The following is a 7,075-nucleotide window of genomic DNA, read 5'->3' on the forward strand; positions in this document are numbered from 1 at the left end:
GGTTTTACCTTCAGGCAGTACCAGTAGCAGTCCTTCCAGAGCTCAGGATCTACATTTCTCAACACAAGAGCAAGGAGACCAAATTCAACCACATAGGCTACACTGTATGAACAGCAACCTATCTCAGATCTTGCAGTAAAAGTGTGAGTGTTAATTGAACCCGTACGGGTCCGTTTGGTTCCATTTGTTTGCTCTCTGACTTAAAGTGTCGGTAGTTTGGAACAGCCTCGGGTTTCCTGAACGTTCACATCTCCATCCACACGCTGAGGTCATAACATCCACCTCACCAAATCCATCATCACTATCGCATGATGGCACCTCTAAATGGTGTTTACCCTCCGGCTACGTGCGCTTAACCTCACGAGCTATCTGGCTGACGTGAGCCCACGTCTCACCTCTCAACACGATCTATCTAAGAGCTTGGCAACACGGAGAAGTACCTGCATGTGTGTGTGTGCCTGCGTGTGTGTGTGTGTGTGTGTGTGTGTGTGTGTGTGTGTGTGTGTGTGTGGGGAGCGGGGCTCATGGACAGTCACATTAACCCATTAAGACCGGGAACTTTTTTTTTAGATTTCATTGGCTATTAAAAGATAGCAGATCACTCGGTGCTGCGCTATGAGCTTGTAGATCTGACATTTTTTGAAAAATCGTGGTGCAAATCTATGAATGTATATTCTACAAATGTCTTCAAAATCCTAACCGTTTCTTTTATGTCAAGAACCCCCAAAATGATATGTATTTCACCACGGACCCCCATCTCAAAATGTTTTGTTCCAGGGACCCCCCAGTAGCAAAGATTTGAATTAAAAATGTTACTTTACAAAATATATATCTTCAAAGATTTGCAAAACAATTCACAATAAAAAGAAAATAGCAGATCTACAAGTTCATAGCGCGGCACTCGGTGCCGCGCTATGAGCTTGAATATCTGCTATTTTTGAATAGCTATAAAATATGGATAAAGTGGTTACACAGATGCGTTCCCGGTTTGAATGGGTTAACTTCGGAGCTGAATCTTGAAGCGAAGTGCAGCAGTTAGTGCTGAGAATAAAAAAAAATCTCCACACCAGCACCGCTGATGAATGGTGAATATTTGGCCTTTTACTTTACTAATGTAGACAGATATGACTTGTCTCAGCATCATTTACTCTGTGTTGTACTGCCACGGCTAGAGCTTCCATGGGGCCTTTAGTCGGGTAGCTGAAATTGGGGCCAAAACAGTCCCTTAAAAGATGTAATGACTGTTTAGGGACCTTCTCCATACTGAGGGAGGCACACCACACTCAAACAGTGTTGCCGCTTCCTTGATCCGTTGTTTCAAATTAAAAGCTTCCCTCCTGTTAACTGAACCATTCATGAAAGGCTCCAGGATGTTATAACTTCACGTAGTGCGTCAAGCAAGTGTAGTGAGGATAAATATGCTAGTGGTCCAGAGCTCAAAAACGGGTAAGAACCTGGCTGCTGCTATAGACCCCGTAACAGACGACGTCACACGGGTTGCAAGCGTCATACTGGTTGCAAATGAAACCCATTCTGTCAGGTCTCGCTATAGGGCGCGCAGCACTAGCCAACACACAAGAGGGGGTTGGGACGTGCTGAAACCAGCACACCCCGAAACCAGCACACCCCGAAACCAGCACACCCCGAAACCAGCACACCCCGAAACAACAGGTTGAGAATTGATTGCATGATGAAACAATCACCTGTGCATCCAGTCTCACTGTTGGTAAACAAATAATTGGCCTATAGATGGATGGACATGATGTTCGGACATAGCTGTAGCTATTTTCATGATAAAAAAGAAAAAAAGAAGGGGGGTGAATGCCAGGAGGAGCTTTGGGGTGCATAACTCAGTGTCATCCATTTTTTCCATCAAAAGTAAATCTCCCTATCATTCCAGGACAGTTGCCGTGAAGATTATCCTATCTCACAGTGCATCACTAATGCCCCCCCCCCCCCCCCCCCCCCCCCCACACACACACACACACACACACACATAAGCAACAGCAAACTGTGATTTACAGATGTAACGCATTGTGCGCTTGTAGGTCACAATATTTTCATATCTTATTGACTTTTTAACTCAGTTTACTCTACTCAGTACTTTGACCCAAGTACAAATTTGACTGAGAAACCTTCACTTGTATTGGATTAATATTGGACTAGGATATAGACTGTTATTCAACTTTTATTCAAGTTCTATTAAGTTTCAGTATGCATAATTATCTTGTCATTTGCCATTTCTGGTGGCCAACTGGAACCGCGGTGAGGATTAGTTTTCATCGCTGCTGATGACAGAATGAAGCCCCAGTCTAGTCTGATGATCTTCCTGTCTTAACCCCTAAGACCTGAGGCTGATTCTACGAATGTCTTCTAAATCCCAACAGTATTCTGAAAAAACATGTTTCTATATCAGTGGTGCTCAAACTTTTTCATGTCAAGGACCCCCAAAATTATATTTATTTGGCCGCCGACCCCCATCTCTAAATATTGTGTTCCAGGGACCCCCCAGAAGCAAAGATTTGAGTTAAAAATGTTCGCTGTAAAACGATATATAGTCAAAGATTTGCACACATTTTCACGATTTTTCAAAAATAGCAGATCTACAAGCTCGTAGCGCGGCACTCGGTGCCGCGCTATGAGCTTGTAGATCTGCTATTTTTGAATAGCCAAAGAGTAAAATAATGCTTTTTTAGCTCAAATCAAGTGACCACAGAGTGATGCGTTCCAGGTCTTAATGGGTTTAGTAAAGGGCTTGATTGTTTTTCCCATGACTGCTAAAATGGACCGCTCACGTTGCCTGGAGACTTTAACCGTCACATCAACCATCCACTACAGAACCCCCCCACTGTGTTTCCATGTCGAGTTTTAATGGCATCCAAAGTGCTGCACCGGAGGAGGCACTTTGGCCCTCTCCTCGGGGCATCGTGACCCTACCTTCAACATCACTTCAGACACAGAGCACGTCACCTAAAGCCATTAAGGCTAACGGCATGGGAATTGCCCCTCAAGGCGAGGATATTATTTATGTCTCATTTTGATAATAATGATAAAAGTCTTTCTTAACCGATTGAGACCTGGAATGCATCTGTGTGCCATTTTTGGATTTGAGCTAAAAAAGCATTATTTTACACTTTGGCGATTTGAAAATAGCAGATCTACAAGCTCATATTTTTGAAAATATTTGAATATATATTGTTTTAAAGCGAACATTTGTAACTCAAATCTTTGCTTCTGGGGGTCCCTGGAACAAAATATTTTGATACATTTTGAGGGTCTATAATATATCATGAAAAAGTTTGAGCACCACTGATATAGAAACATAGTTTTTTTCAGAAAACTGTTTTTTTTTTTTAGAAGACATTTGTAGAATCGGCTTCAGATCTTAAAGGGTTAATGGTGGCCACAGGCATAGACTGAGACCACTGTAGGGGGAAAAGAGTATGGCACCGGTCCAGTATCTCTTTCTATGCCAAGACGGTGCACAGAAACTTCAAGTGGATACTTTCTACTCCACTACAAACATTTGACTTTTTACTCCACTAGAAATATCTATTAGTATTTGTCAAATACCAATGAATTATTATTTCTGAAATAAACATCATATTTATGTATTTATTTATTTCACTGATAGTTATACTATGTATTGACAAATACATTCAATTAAAATCATTGCTTTATTTTTTGGCCTTTTGATCCTGCTGGCATTTGACACTTTAGAAATTAAGAAATTCCAGGCCTGATGCCAATACCTTTCTACTTTTACTCAAGTAGCATTTTGAATACAGCCAGAGTATGTCTACATTATGGAATTGCCAACGTTCACTTAAGTAAGAAATCGTAGTACCTCTTCCACCACTGTTCTACCACTGTACTCTCATTCATTGTCTGTGTACAGTAGCCTATAGGTTGTGTTGCTGAACCAGTACATGAGCTGTTAGGCTGTCCAACTGCTCCTCCTCTCCCTTTTCTGTGTGAACATACCGAGGCGGGGGTCTTTCAACCCTTCTCGTCTGACCAGTGGGAGGCCTGGTATAATGTGTTTTGCTCTTGTACTCAGCAGCCATCAAAGGGGCCCTGCTGAGAGCTTCATTGCTGGCCCTGCTTGCTGTACACGGAAAGGGCCACAAGAATCCTCGGGGGTATGTGTGGTATGGTATGCCTCTGCGGGGCTCGACGCCCCCTGGGCTCCACGCACACACAAAGCAAAGGGGATGTAAGGTACATCACCATGGCGATAGGCTGCACCCACACACAAAGGACCGGATGCTGACTGCTCCTATCTGACAGATCTAACTGTACAGAGAGTCCTTTTGTAGAGAGAGTCATACTGTACCTGGAGAGGATATAAGGTGGAGAGACAGACGGGAACCACTGAGAAAAGATGTGTCATTGCTGTTGGGCAGAAACCTTGTGTTGCCATATTTCATCTTTTTATGGGGGTTTTCTCCCAGAAATTAATGCAAAGAGTGTTGCGTAAAAGTAGTGAAAATAGCTGATTGTAGATTAGCTTTAATTTTGCTTTTTTAGGTATTAGGTAATAGTGACAATTAGGTATTGTCACTATTTGGGAAAATGTATTAAAAAAAAAGTGGTTAAGTCTAACAGTTTCCATCTGACAGTGGCAATATACAGTAGGGATTTTAAAAAGTATAGATACTTTGATGCTTTTTCAATACCACATGTCTTCAAATTCATAAGATTCCATAAATTGATAGTATATCGAAAGTACTGAAGAGCACCATATCTACAATCGGAGTTTCAACCCAAGTCTGCACAGATGAAACATTGTGGAAGAAAACCAACTAAAAAAACACTAAATGTGTGGTTGTTACTTAGCTTATCTGTACGATTATTCTCTGTCAGTCTGGCCACTGTTCATTTTTTACGTCCTCCTCTTCCTTGTAAGAATTCTTGAATTAAACAAATTGCTTAAAGGAGCTACACCATGAATTTAAAAAATAATAATAATATTTGATATCATATTGTTTATGTCCCTCAAACGTTTTTCAAAAGGTTTGAGCCTAAATCAAGCCTCAGATATACTCATTCCAACTAACTTCTCTCTGGCTTATAAAGCACTTTCACCTGCAATACCACATTGTCCTGTTTGGCACGGGGCGCTATTGAGCCAGTTTGTATGCATGTCATGTCCTGGTTCTGTGTGGAAAAAGTAAAAAAAAAAAATAAGAAAAAATTTAAAAAAAAATAAAAATGAAAAAAAAAATATATATATTTTTTTTTGGGATTTTTTTTTTTTGGTTAGAACTGAAAAACGGGAGGAATTGTTCCCAGACGTGACGTAGGGTGGGGGAACAAATCTGACGGACTGTTTTCAGACCAATTTACATGAAAACCACAGATAGCCTATGAAAGCCTGCATGCTCGAAGTCGGGTATTTGTTGGAACAGAAGAGAGGTGGGGGAGACCAAAAACACACAAAAATGAAGAAAAAGTTAAAATTCATGGTGTAGACCCTTTAAAAGAAAGGTATTACCTAAACAATCGTGCCCAACATAACAATTGGGAATTTTAATTGTATTAAAAATGCATGAAATTTAAGAATTATAGGCCATACAGTCTTTCTCTCATGTAGAAAAAGTGTACCTATTACTTTTTTTCTCTTTTTGTCCAGGGTATTGAAATAAGTCTTGCATTATGTATGTTTATTAAAATTTTCATTCTGTTATCATTACAAACCTAATTCACGGACCTAGAAAGATGGAGAAAGGAGCACAAACAAAACAATAGTGTGCGTGTGCGCGCGCGGGTAACAGACGCGGAAAAACAAGTCTATTTTGATCGAGTCCCCCTTGACGATGAGACATCATAATATCATGAGGCAGCATCCAGACTGCATCGTTGTAAAGTTTACTTGTTAGAGGCTTGCATTCAGTGCCTAACCAAGGGCCCTCTGCTCTCACCTGGGGACACGAGAAAAAGTTTATCTTCTAATTTAAGCAAAGAAAATAAAACCCCCCAGGGTTGAAAGCAAACTTCTTTAGTGAATATTTAGTGTTCAGACTTCCTGAGACCCAAATTTGAGATTTACGTTTGAGGGCTGCACAATTCCCATGGTTAGGTTTTATTGACGCCGCATATTATGATCAGGGACCATGTTCAGGAAATCTTCTGAAGCAGTAGGAGTCACCTCACAACTGAAGAAGCACATTTGAATAATGCATTTTTTGTGTTTTCACCCCAAGTTTATCTGGGAGTCATTCTTAGTATTCACAGTAAAAGTACACCTGACCGATATACAGTATTAATATTTGTCTTCCTCTTCTTCTGGATAATTCCCACAGCGGATCATCTGTTTCCATCTGGTTCTTTTTCCTGCATCTTCCTCGGTCACTCCAACCGCCTGCATATCTTTTTTTTTTCTTTTTTTAAAGACATTTTTTGGGGGCTTTTTCTGCCTTTTAGATAGGATAGTAGGCTGACAGGACATGGGGAAAGAGATGGGGGGGGGTGACATACAGCAAAGTCGTCAGGATCGGGACTCGAACCCGCGACAAGCTGGATTACCAGCATATGTGGTATGCGCCTGGACCGCTAGGCCGGTGGAGGCCCCCCATCTTGTCTAACTGCAGCCATTTCTTCTCCCAATCACCCCATGCACGGTAGAACTGTCTTAAGAAGCCCCCTCCGATGCTCCTGGCCCTGCTCCCCTACCACCTGGTCTCTTGGACGCGCTACCTTCCTTCTCTCCATATAGTTTCAACTTTCACCCACCCACCCTTTTACCCTTGCCTGCCTATGCTGCCTCCGAAACTGCCTTCTTCTCCCTGTCCTTCTCCTTTACCCAACGGTAGCATAGTTTCCACCTGGTACGCTGTTGGCCAACAGTACCGATGGCGGCCGTTGGTAACCCGGGCCTCAACCAATCTGGTCATTATATTTTGTACTAACTAAATATCAATGGTGTAAAGTAACTAAGTACATTTACTCAATACTGTACTTGTAAGTACAATTGAATTTGAGGTACTTTCACTTTACTGGAGTATTTCCAATTGTCAGTACTACTCCACTACATCTCAGAGGCAAATATTGTACTTTTATTTTATTTTTTTAT

Source organism: Gymnoscopelus microlampas, assembly GCF_963454915.1.
Source record: "Gymnoscopelus microlampas genome assembly, chromosome: 12".
Lineage (NCBI taxonomy): Eukaryota > Metazoa > Chordata > Actinopteri > Myctophiformes > Myctophidae > Gymnoscopelus > Gymnoscopelus microlampas.